Here is a 12,814-nt window from a genome sequence, read left to right as displayed (position 1 = left end):
ATTATACCCTACCAAACACTGATACAAATTTTTAAAAAGCAAAATCTTCTTCCTGTGGACATTTCCATTTCCACTGACAAAATACGTAAGCTACTTTTGCTTTGAATGCCAGCCATCGGCTAGCTAGTGGTACTGAGACAGGGGTGTTTCCCAGGCCCTTCGACAAAAACATGTGTTAGGCCTGTACTCAGGATTAGAGAGTTGGCCAAGGCAGGGGCAGGTCCTGAGAGAAAAAAGGTCAGCAGCAAAAGTTGGAAGAGAATTGTCACACTTTGGTTATGGTGAACTCCCAAGCCCCTCATCTGAAGCAATGTGGTCCTGACTTGTACCTTTGCTTTCGCTGAATTGGCTGTGATATTAAGACCGTGTTGTCAAAATTCTACTAACATGCGAAGATACCAAAGGTTTAAAATGTGGAAATTTCTTAAATGTAAAATTAAGCAAAGTGAAGCAATTCTGTTCAGTAGCAGAAATATTTGCTATCATATGGGGAGAAAGCCAACAGGGAGCCGAGACTGATATGACCAATAAGAAACAGACACAATAATTTAAAATTAAATAAATGGGTTATTTAGGGACCAACTGACAGATTCTTAATAAAGACTGTAAGATGCATTAAACATTAGAGTCTATGGAGATAACATTTGTAACTTTAATATGACAATTTTATGTAATGAGAAAAACCATGGATTTTGACTTCTTGTTTACTGGGCACAGTTCTATAATTCCAACATTCCATCCTGGAGACCTTTGCCTTGAATTAAGTTGATGAGAGAGGGCTAGATATAGTACACATCAGTACACTGTTCATAAAACTGTGCAATAGTTGGGGTTTATATTCTCCTCCTGCTTTCCCCTATTCTGGCGCCCCTGCCATAGTTTGGAACCCCCTTTGTCTTGTCCTCTACTTTAGCTCCCCTGTCGGTCCCCGTTCTCTCCAGGGTCTCCTTCCCTTCCCTGCAACTTTCCCTCCCTGCAATTTTGCAAGCTATCTTTATCCCAGTGATTTGGTTTCAGCCTGTAAAACTGTGTCTTTGCCATTATGCAATCAAATCAGAGAGCCTCTGCTTCACGGTTGGGTCCCGGGATCAGGAGACTCCTGTGAGTCTTTGTCCAATCTCCGTTAGAAAAGTAAAAAAGAGCAATGGAAGCAATTATCCCATTGATTTCAGCTATAAATCCTATTTTGTCCAAGTTGTATGAATGATGAGTATTCTGTGAAAATGCTGCTCTCTAGTGCAACAGAACTGCAAATAATGTATGTCTATTTCTTATAATCCCATCCAACATACCCCAAAAGGTTCAAACCTAACAAGACAGAAGTAATATGGTAACTGGATATAATATAAGTATGGGGAAAAGAAGGGAAATTCCAAGCATGAGGAAGTTGTAGTGGGAGTAAGATGCTTACGTAAATATTATTACAGTTACTTAAACAGGGATCATAGATAAGAATAATATTACCAATCCATCAATAGGCAATTACTAACAGCTTACTATACAGGAATGAAGTGTGAAGAGAGAGTAAGTAGAAACACAGCCTCCAACTTCAAGGAGTTGTTTGCAATTTGGTCCAAGTGAAAAGATAAGAAATATAAAAGTACATGTTTGAGAGCTGGAGAATGTGTTACAGACTCTAAACCCTCAGTGTAATACAGTAGTTACTTGCCACATTGCGCACTTGAAATGTGGCTAACCCAAATTCGGATGGTTTGTAAGTATAAAATATAAACTAGATTTCTTTTTTTGGGGGGGGGTTGGCAAAGATCTTTTTTTGGGGGGGTTGGCAAAGATTTTTTTTTCACTTTTTTTTTTATTCTTATGTTAATCCCCATAATTACATCATTAGTTTTAGATGTAGTGTTCCTTTTTTTTTTTTCAGGTCTTATATATATATATATATATATTTTTTTTTAATTCTTATGTTAATCCCCATACATTACATCATTAGTTTTAGATGTAGTGTTCCTTTTTTTTTTTTTCAGGTCTTATATATATATATATATATATATTTTTTTTAATTCTTATGTTAATCCCCATACATTACATCATTAGTTTTAGATGTAGTGTTCCTTTATTTTTTTTTTTCAGGTCTTATATATATATATATTTTTTTTTCCCCCCATACATTACATCATTACTTTTAGATGTAGTGTTCCTTTTTTTTTTTCAGGTCTTATATATATATATTTTTTATTCTTATGTTAATCCCCATACATTACATCATTAGTTTTAGATGAAGTGTTCCATGATTCATTGTTTGTGCATAACACCCAATGCTCCATGCAGAACGTGCCCTCCTCAATACCCACCAACAGGCTAACCCATGCTCCCAACCCCCTCCCCTCTAGAACCCTCAGTTTGTTTTTCAGAGTCCATCGTCTCTCATGGTTCCTCTACCCCTCCGATTTCCCCCGCTTCATTCTTCCCCTCCCGCAACCTTCTTCTTTTTTTTTTCTTAACATATATTGCATTATTTGTTTCAGAGGTACAGATCTGAGATTCAACAGTCTTGCACAATTCACAGTGCTTACCAGAGCACATACCCTCCCCAGTGTCTATCACCCAGTCACCCCATCCCTCCCACCCCACCCCCCACTCCAGCAACCCTCAGTTTGTTTCCTGTGATTAAGAATTCCTCATATCATTCTTCTGCATGTGGCTATCCAATTTTCCCAACACCATTTGTTGAAGAGACTGTCTTTTTTCCATTGGACATTCTTTCCTGCTTTGTCAAAGATGAGTTGACCATAGAGTTGAGGGTCCATTTCTGGGCTCTTTAAAGTATCATATCCTCTGCAAAGAGTGAGAGTTTGACTTCTTCTTTGCCGATTTGGATGCCTTTTATTTCTTTTTGTTGTCTGATTGCTGTGGCTAGGACTTCCAATACTATGTTGAATAGCAGTGGTGAGAGTGGACATCCCTGCCGCATTCCTGACCTAAGGGGGAAAGCTCTCAGTTTTTCCCCATTGAGAATGATATTCGCTGTTCTACTGTTCTTTTAGTTTCTATTTCATTGATTTCTGCTCTGATCTTTATTATTTCTCTTCTCCTGCTGGGTTTAGGCTTTATTTGCTGTTCTTTCTCCAGCTCCTTTAGGTGTAGGGTTAGGTTGTGTACTTGAGACCTTTCTTGTTTCTTGAGAAAGGCTTGTATTGCTATATACTTTCCTCTTAGGACTGCCTTTGCTGCATCCCAAAGATTTTGAACAGTTGTGTTTTCATTTTCATTGGTTTCCATGTATTTTTTTAATTCTTCTTTAATTTCCTGGTTGACCCATTCATTCTTCAGTTGGATGCTCTTTAGCCTCCATGTATTTGAGTTCTTTCCGACTTTCCTCTTGTGATTGAGTTCTAGTTTCAAAGCATTGTGGTCTGAAAATAGGCAGGGAATGATCCCAATCTTTTGGTACCGGTTGAGACCTGATTTATGACCTAGGATGTGATCTATTCTGGAGAATGTTTCATGGGGACTAGAGAAGAATGTATATTCCGTTGCTTTGGGATGGAATGTTCTGAATATGTCTGTAAAGTCCATTTGGTCCAGTGTGTCATTTAAAGTCTTTATTTCCTTGTTGATCTTTTGCTTAGATGATCTGTCCATTTCAGTGAGGGGGATGTTAAAGTCCCCCACTATTATTGTATTGTTGTCGATGTGTTTCTTTGCTTTTGTTATTAATTGCCTTATATAATTGGCTGCTCCCATGTTAGGGGCATAGATATTTACAATTGTTAGATCTTCTTGTTGGATAGACCCTTTAAGTAGGATATAATGTCCTTCCTCATCTCTTATTACAGTCTTTGGTTTAAAATCTAATTTGTCTGATAGAAGGATTGCCACCCCAGCTTTCTTTTGGTGTCCATTAGCATGGTAAATGGTTTTCCACCCCCTCACTTTCAATCTGGGGGTGTCTTTTGTTCTAAAATGAGTCTCTTGCAGACAGCGTATCAATGGGTCTTGTTTTTTAATCCAGTCTGATAGCCTGTGTCTTTTGATTGGGGCATTTAGCCCATTTACATTCAGGGTACCTACTGAAAGATAGGAATTTAGTGCAATGCATTGTATTGCCTGTAAAGTGACTGTTACCGTATATTGTCTGTGTTCCTTTCTGGTATATGTTGCTTTTAGGGTCTCTCTTTGCTTAGAGGACCTCTTTCAAGATTTCTTGTAGGGCTGATTTTGTGTTTGCAAATTCCTTTAGTTTTTGCTTGTCCTGGAAGCTTTTTATCTCTCCTTCCATTTTCAATGACAGCCGAGCTGGATATAGTATTCTTGGCTGCATATTTTTCTCATTCAGTGCTCTGAATATATCCTGCCAGTCCTTTCTGGCCTGCCAGGTCTCTGTGGATAGGTCTGTTGCCAATCTAATGTTTCTACCATTGTAGGTTACATATCTCTTCTCCCGAGCTGCTTTCAGGATTTTCTCTTTGTCTATGAGACTCGTTAAGTTTTACTATTAGATGTCGGGGTGTTGACCTATTTTTATTGATTTTGAGAGGGGTTCTCTGTGCTTCCTGGATTTTGATGCCTGTTTCCTTCCCCAAATTGGGAAGTTCTCTGCTATAATTTGCTCCATTATACCTTCTGTCCCTCTCTCTCTTTCTTCTTCTTCTGGGATCCCAATTATTCTAATGTTGTTTCATCTTATGGTATCGCTTATCTCTCGAATTCTGCCCTCGTGATCCAGTAGTTGTTTATCTCTCTTTTTCTCAGCTTCTTTATTTTCCAACATTTGGTCTTCTATATCACTGATTCTCTCTTCTGCCTCATTTATCCTAGCAGTTAGCGCCCCCATATTTGATTGCACCTCATTAATAGCTTTTTGATTTCTACTTGGTTAGATTTTAGTTCTTTTACTTCTCCAGAAAGGGTTTCTCTAATAACTTCCATATTTTTTTCAAGCCCAGCTAGTATCTTTAAAGTGATGATTCTGAACTCTAGATCTGACATCGTACTAATGTCCGTATTGAGTAGGTCCCTGGCAGTCGGTACTACCTCTTGTTCTTTTTGTTGAGGTGATTTTTTCCGTCTTGTCATTTTGTGCAGAGGAGAACAGATTAATGAGAGAACAAAATGCTAGCAGAGTAACAATGTCCCCAGAAAATATACTCTAAACAAATCAGAAAAGACCTGAAGCAGTGGGAAAAGAAAGGGAAAGAGAGAAAAAAGAAAAAAAGGTAAAGATAAAAACAAACAAAACAAAACAACAACAACAAAAAAAACCAGAATGTGATCAAATATGATCAGGCTGGTATATAGATCAGTGCCACACACTAGATTTTGGGTATATTTTGGTCTGTTAGAAGAAAGTGCCTCCCAAAATTTTAAAGAAAGAAAAACATATATGTACAAAAATAAGGGTTGATATGATGAAGAGATGGAATATGACTGTAAAGATGGAAATTATAAAAAATTTTATAAAAGGAATTGATAAGAAGTTGTTCGAAAAAAGAAAGAAGAGGATTTAAAAAAAGAAAAAAAAAGGGAGAGAATGTGATCAGGCAGGGGAGTAGAAAAAACCATATACTAGAGATATAGGGTATATTTTGATCTGTTAGAAGAAACTATCTCAAAATTTTAAAGAGAGAACAACTTATATATATATGCCAAAAATACGGGTAACTACTACAAAGGGATAGAATATGACTCTAAAAATGAAAAATAAAAATGTTTTTTAAAAAGGGATTGATAAGGGGCACCTGGGTGGCTCAGTCGTTAAGCGTCTGCCTTCGGTTCAGGTCATGGTCCCAGGGTCCTGGGATCGAGCCCCACATTGGGCTCCCTGCTCTGCGGGAAGCCTGCTTCTCCTTCTCCCACTCCCCCTGCTTGTGTTCCCTCTCTGGCTATCTCTCTCCCTCTGTCAAATAAATAAATAAAATCTTTAAAAAAATAAAAGGGATTGATAAGATGTTGGTTGAAAAAGGGAAAAAGAAAAATTAAAAAAAAGAAAAAGAAAAAGAAAAAAAGACAGTTAAAAAAAATAACTTTGAAAAACTAAAGAATCATGGTAAAAAAGCCATGAATTCTATGTGCAGTATTCCCCTAGCGCTGGAGTTCGGCCGTTCTCATTGATCGGTACACTTGGTCTTGGCTGGCTGTTCTCGCTGATCTTCTGGGGAGGGGCCTGTTGCCGTGGTTTCCAAATGTCTCTGCCGGAGGCGGAATTGCCCCGCCCTTGCCCCCTCCCGGCTAAGTAATCTGCTCGGGTTTGCTCTCTGGGGCTTTTGTTCCCTGCGAGCTTTCCATACAGCTTTGGAGGCGGAGAGTGAAAATGGCAGCCTCCCAATCTCGGCCCTGGAGGAGCCGAGAACTCGGGGCCCACTCCTCAGTGAGCCCCCAGAGAAAAGCCGTCAGTCACTCCCGTCTCCCCGGTCTCCGGCCGCACTCCGTGCTCGCCCGGCCTGTGACCACGCGTTTCTATCTCTGGCACCCGACCCCGGGTGGAGCCTCCAAACCCAGCAGATCCCTGCAGTGCACTCCCGCGCGGCTCCTCCCGGGGGAGGAAGGTGAGTCTCCCCGGATATGACGCTTGTTGGGTCCCTGCTGGAGGAGCAGTGGCCCAACTGTGCCGTGGATCACGGTTTATGGCAACCCCGAGCTGAGAGCCCGCGCCTGGGCTCCGCCTCTGCAGCCGGCTTCCCTGCTCCGTTGCCTGGGAGCTCTGCCACACTCAGGCACCCCCGGTCTTTCTGTGACCCCGAGGGTCCTGAGACCACACTGTCCCGGAGGGTTCCACTCCCCGCTTAGCCACCAGAGTGATGTCCCTCAGCGGAGCAGACTTTTAAAAGTTCCGATTTTGTGCTCCGCGGCTCTATCACTTGCCAGAAGCGGCGGACGGAGGCCCCTCCCCCGCCGTCTATCCTCCCGAATATTGCCTCAGATTCACTTCTCCGCACGTCCTACCTTCCAGAAAGTGGTCGCTTTTCTGATGAGAGAGTTGTTGCTCTTCTTTTCTTCGATCTCCTGTTGGGTTTGTAGGTGTTCAGAATGGTCTGATCCCTATCCAGCTGAATTCCTGAGAGGAGACGAAATCCAGGTCTCCTACTCCTCCGCCATCTTGCTCCGCCCCCTATAAACTAGATTTCTAAGCCCTAGAACAAAATAAAAATATCTCATGAATAATTTTAAAGTGACTAGAAATGAAAATACTTTGGAAATAACAAATGAAATAAAATATATCATTAAAATTCATTTTACCTGTTTCTAGAAAATATAAAATTACATGTATGCTTTTGTATTTTATTTCTGTCAGAGAACATGGCTTTAAAAAACTGTATTTCAGGGGCACCTGGGTGGCCCAGGTGGTTAAGCGCCTGCCTTTCGGACAGGTCATGATCCCAGGGTCCTGGGATCGAGTCCTGCATCAGGCTCCGTGCTCAGTGGGGAGTCGGCTTCTCCCCTCCCTCTGCCCCTCCACTCGTGCTCGCTCTTTTTCTCTCTCAAATAAAATCTTTTTTTAAAAAACTGTATTTCAGATGAATGGGAGCTTAGTAGAGAATGGAGTAATCTGGGTCCCCTGGAAGAAATGGACCTTGAATAGGTCTTGCTGAACTTGGAGAGGCAGAGAGAATAAAAGGCATGTCAAATCTGGGAAATGGGTTTTGATGGGATGAAAGTGAAGAGAGAAGGTAAAAAAGGGAACAGAGGGAGGAGAAGATACAGTTTGGGGGAATTACAGAGAACAACTTGATGAGGATGGAGGAAGAGGAAGACAGGAGTACAAAGAGATTGAGTCTTTAAAGCCAGGCAGAGGTTTGGAGTACTCAGAAGTAAGGCAACCTTTAAAAGGATTTGAGTAAGGGAAATTTTGGATAAAAGCTGAAATTAAAGAAGAAAACTCTAGCAGTGAGTAATGTAAACCTCTCATCATATTAGAAGGTTCTTACATCATCGTTAAATTCAGATTCCCAAATAATATCACAAACTAATACCACAAGAGCCAATTCAACATGAAATAACAGCACATTCTCACATATCCAATAAACCTTGCCCTTTAGTCAAAGTTTGTTTTTTGTTTTTGTGTTTGTGTGTTTGGGGGGGTGTCATTTTCAAGTGCTATCACACAGAGATGTTATGATTTCTAATTGGGGGGGAAGAAGAGAATGGAAAGTAAAGTAAGTAAGAGGCTCAGAAACACTTTCAGATGATGCCATCTGAATTAACAGTCCCCTTTCGTTATCTATAAAAGAAGCTGTCTTTTCTTGAAAGCCCTTGGAAATGATGAAGTGTTCACCGATAAACATCAATTCCCTTTAAATCATAATGTTTGCCAGTCTTCCTCTATCTCACTCTTTATGTTGGTCCGGAATGTGACTGTCACAAATATCTGGGTGAACACGATTGTGAAATGTGATCATAAAACAAGCGATTATTTTTAAACTCATCTTTGTCACATTGTGATGCTCCACAAAGCACCTTTCCCTGGGCTACGATTCATTTTAATTGATCCCATCAGCACCATATCTATATCCTGAGTGACTTCACAATACCCTCTATTTCCAGAGAAGCCCATCAGGTTATGGGTTTGTTAGTAATAAAAATTACCAAGGAGTAGTCAGCGGATGATAAGAGCAATACAAATATTAAAGGAGAAGTAATAAGAGAAATAATGAGCATCCTGCTCATTCCTTGGAAGTGAACAATTCCGAGCTCCCTGAAGCCACACTTAACCTACTGTATTAAACAGTAATGGACAAATATTAGAAATGTTGATGTCAGGCTTTTAGAATCCGTTGGCATCAAAACATCATTTAAAAGTTCCACTAAGTATTTTTCATCAAGTTTCCTTCCACAGTATTCTTTTCCTAGTAGGACAGAGCCTTAAACTCCAGAAGAATAATTTTGCTCCTGTTTTAATTATTTGTTTACTGGTTCACTCCAGAGTGTGAGCTGGGAAAAAAAGGGAAGTATCATAAAGTCTTTTATGCACTATGATTTTCCACAATGTCACTATAGGTAGCACTTCCCTGTGCCAAGACTATTTGCAGAGCTGAGTAAATGAGCATCCAGCAAGCTGCTGTGGGGACATCAGCACCAACCAGAGCACAGGCCAACCACACAGGCCTCACACATTTTGCCTTCACCCAGCCTCCTTGGGGTTGTACCTGCTAAACCTTTAAGACAGATCACAGAGCAAGGGAAGGGATAGAACAGCCCCAATTACACTGACAGCTCTTTTCCTCTCTCACAAGAATTAGTTGGACTGGAAGGTGAGTTATTCTGCGGGAGTGAGAAAGAGGTGATAGAATCAGAAGAGCCTGAGAGGGCCTTCATTTGAGGTGACTATTTTAGGATGGAAAACTGACTTAATGAGTATAATTTACTTGAAGTGACTCTGAGGGGCTCTTTTGAGGAAGAAGTCCACCCTGAACTGGAGGCACCTTGCAAGAGGCAGATTTGGGCAAGCTAAGGGGGCGTGGTGGAGAGGAGGCAGGAGCTAATGTCCAATATGCAGTACCAGCCCAGTGGCCTCCCATGGTGGGGGCCCACAGCCAACATTACTCAATCACAGCACTGCTATCACAACCCTGTCAATAAAGGGAACGAGGCACCAACTCCTGATGAACAGGCATTTGCACTTAAGGTGAACTCCGAGTGCCATACTTGCTTGACTTTAGGCTTAAAAGTGAAAGGAACCACGATTTTCCTTTGCAACTTGATTTATCCAATGTCACTTGGGAGAAAGGCAGGCAGGCAGGCAAAGCTTCAGAGGAGAGCAAAGATAAATTCTGATATACTAATACTAAGGATATAATTATAATATTTTTTTAAAGATTTTATTTATTTATTTGACAGAGACACAGCAAGAAAGGGAACACAAGCAGAGGCAGTGGGAGAGGGAGAAGCAGGCTCCCCGCTGAACAGGGAGCCTGACGTGGGGCTCGATCCCAGGACCCTGGGATCATGACCTGAGCCGAAGGCAGATGCTTAACGACTGAGCCACCCCGGCACCCCTAAGGATATAATTATAAAAATAATTGTCAACTTCTGAGTCCCTACACTTAAATCGTGCCAGATAGTATAAGTGCCATTTCTTTTTTTTTTTTTTAAGATTTTATTTATTTATTTGACAGCGAGAGAGGGAACACAAGCAGGGGGAGTGGGAGAAGGAGAAGCAGGCTCCCCGCTGAACAGGGAGCCTGACGTGGGGCTCGATCCCAGGACCCTGAGATCATGACCTGAGCCAAAGGCAGACGCTTAACCGACTGAGCCACCCAGGCGCCCCGTAAGTGTCATTTCTAATCCCTATGATAACCCTTTGCCGTGGGCATTATTATCATTCCCCCCACCACCACCCCTTCCTTCTGTGGAGGAAACTGGGATGCAAAGAAGCGACTTTCCCCAAACCAGAGTAGCAGAACAGAGATGAGAACTCTGATCCTCTGGCTCCAAGTCCCAGATTTACTCTTCTAAGTCATTTCCCCAAGTGGGAGGTGGTTTTAATGGTATGCACTTATTTGAGGTGCCTGGGCAGCTCAGTCGGTCGGGCATCCGACTATTGATTTCGGCTCGGGTTATGGTTTCAGGGTCGTGGGATCGAGTCCTGCATTTCCACACTGGGAATGGGGCCTGCTTGAGATTCTCTCTCTCCCTCTCCCTCTGCCCCTACCCTACCTCCCCTTTGCATGATCTCTCTGAAAAATTTTTAAAAATTTAAAAAATTAAGGTATGCACTTATTTAACATTTACCTTTTATTTATAGAAGTGATAGTGGTTTTCTATTTACAGAAGTGATATAAAATCTTCCTTTAAAATAAATTACATTTCAAAAACTAACACTGATTTAAAGAAAAATATAAGAAAGTAATCTCAGATATTTACAAGAATATGGCAAATGGCACTGTGTTAAATACATCCACTTATTAGTAAGTCAAAGTGAAACAACTTGAAATAGTGATTTTTACTGATCACTCCTTAAAGCTCACACAAAAGAGGTGTACTCAAACCTCGACGTACAGGGTGAAGAAGGAGCTTACTGGCCTATTGGGCTTCCTCTTCTCCACTTTTGGGAAACTCTATCTATGTTAATGAAACACTCACATGCCTGTGAAGGAGTTGTCTATTCTCAATAAACTGAGTTTGCAGTCAGCAAATATAGAGGTGTCTGCTTTGCATGTTATTCCTGTAAGGTCAGGATCTGTGCTTGTAATAGTGACAACTGGCTAACATATACAATTAAGGCATGCAGATGGACGAGGGGAAAGCAAGTGGGGAACCCCAGGAACTGGTTTCCTTTTCCAGATATCTTATATAAACAGTACTCAAAGAATGACCCAAAAGTCGGTTTGTTGTTTTTTTTTTTATTGAAGATTTTATTTATTTATTTGAGAGAGAGAGAATGAGACAGAGAGCATGAGAGGGGGGAGGGTCAGAGGGAGAAGCAGACTCCCCGCTGAGCAGGGAGCCCAATGCAGGACTCGATCCCGGGACTCCAGGATCATGATCTGAGCCAAAGGCAGTCGCCTAACCAACTGAGCCACCCAGGCACCCCCAAAAGTCGGTTTTTTAAGGTGGCATGGGACCAATGCTTTGAGGGCACGTAGTTTCTGTAGAACTCCTGAAATGACATGATGCACAAATGTCCCCATTACCTCTAAAGGGTAACCTGTTCCGACCTCCAGAAGTAGCTGATGGACAGCAATATAAATTTCCAGAGTGACTTCCTGATTTTTTTCCACTTTTTATTTTTAGAGAAAACTCTAACAATATCAAATCACCCCTAGCCAATATCATCTATGGAGATCATTAGCAAATGGCACTAATATGGTTCCTGAACTCTAAGATCCACCCCCCCCCCGACACATTTCAACATTTCTGAAATTAGATTGTACCTGGCACCTGACTGTACATTCAGTGTGGTCTTTTTCCTTCTTCATTGCATCTTCCACCTGATTTCCCCTTGGAATTGGGTAAATACAATGCTCACATGTTTTAGTGGGAATTAGGATCGGTCATAATTTTAGAAGTGTGTCACCAAACATAAGCCTCTCTCTATATTATTGGCTTTGAAGTCATTTCTTTTTTAAAACCATTAAACACTGAAACACGTTGTTTGGGAAAATGCATTTGAACAAGAGACCAAGTGGTAGAAAGGAAAAAAAAAAATGAAAAATCATCAAAAGAATGCTACTGTGTCCCAAAGGTTAGAGTCACCTTACTATCAAGAGAGAAAGTTCAGAGCAAAGAAAACCAGATAATTCATAAATTGAAAATTCCAGTGCTCATTTATCTTTATTTTTAATAATTCCATTTGTGCGCATGTGTTAGATCACAATGTTACTCTTCATGCTGGCTTCTCATGTAAATTACAAGTAAGTTTTTATGATAATGATTTATAGGGTTAGCTATTCATCTTCCCAACAAAGACTTACCTACAAAGAAACAATTATTCTGCCTCTGAGATGGGATGTCATGAAAGGAATGGTTTCCAGATGCTTTGATTAAAAAAAGCTTAAATAACATATGCAACATAAAATTCCAATGCAGGCAAAACTCATCTTGTTAATAGTCAAAACAGTGGCTTTGGTGAGAAGGGAGGGGGCAGTGATAGAAAAGGGGTCTCAAGGTCCCTTCTGGGGCAGGGAGGCTGACAATGTACTTTTTCCTGACCTGGCTGGTGATTACACAGGTGTGTTTACTTTGTGATAATTCACTGAGCTGTGCACCTATGAATTGTGCATTCTTCTGTATATGTGCTATGCTCCACGAATGAAAAAGAAGTTTACAAAATAAATGCAAAAGATACAGGATTTCCTATATTTGTTGCCCAGAAAAAAAGAGGGGGGATTTATTCTGCCTTCAGGTAAACTGCACT

The 12,814-nt window shown here is 40.9% G+C and overlaps 1 long non-coding RNA gene across 1 annotated transcript in view; it reads right to left on the bottom strand.

The window, feature by feature from the left end:
* Positions 1-12,814, bottom strand: part of LOC129046044 (uncharacterized) — a 334,546-nt gene that overhangs the window by 305,738 nt on the left and 15,994 nt on the right. Inside the window, exon 2 of the long non-coding RNA XR_010407858.1 lies at positions 6,904-7,091. This is a non-coding gene — a long non-coding RNA (uncharacterized LOC129046044). The remainder of the gene's footprint in view (positions 1-6,903; positions 7,092-12,814) is intronic.

The sequence above is a fragment of the Mirounga angustirostris genome, unplaced genomic scaffold (genome assembly GCF_029215605.1).
Source record: "Mirounga angustirostris isolate CCGP_5_RB_7025 unplaced genomic scaffold, mMirAng1.0.hap1 SCAF_15, whole genome shotgun sequence".
Lineage (NCBI taxonomy): Eukaryota > Metazoa > Chordata > Mammalia > Carnivora > Phocidae > Mirounga > Mirounga angustirostris.
This window is presented reverse-complemented; position numbering and strand designations above follow the sequence as displayed.